Source organism: Penaeus monodon, chromosome 33, assembly GCF_015228065.2.
Source record: "Penaeus monodon isolate SGIC_2016 chromosome 33, NSTDA_Pmon_1, whole genome shotgun sequence".
In the NCBI taxonomy this organism is placed as follows: Eukaryota; Metazoa; Arthropoda; class Malacostraca; order Decapoda; family Penaeidae; genus Penaeus; species Penaeus monodon.
The window spans coordinates 24,068,874-24,069,184 of record NC_051418.1 but is presented as its reverse complement, the minus strand read 5'-3'; positions in this window follow the sequence as shown (position 1 = coordinate 24,069,184).

Below are 311 nucleotides of genomic sequence, written 5' to 3'. Positions count from 1 at the left end.
TCCGACCCGCCGCCAACTCAAAAACCCGTGAATGAATTTCCATCGAACCTGCCGGCGATCGAGACTCCAAGGTCAACTAGCCTCATAAACCTGCCGGGGTAAGCGAGCCAGCCTCCTCCTTAAGTTTGGCTGCCCCGTTACAAGCCGTGTCGAAATTTCCGTTCCGAATGCCCCATGGGTATTGTGCATCCCTGCCTGTGTGCCTGTGTGTGTGTTGATTTGCGGAAGACTGGCGGAAGACTGGGGAAACAGACGATAAGTTGTGTTCTACGCGTAGATGAAGGTTTTTGAGGGTTTCTTGTGGTTTTGTG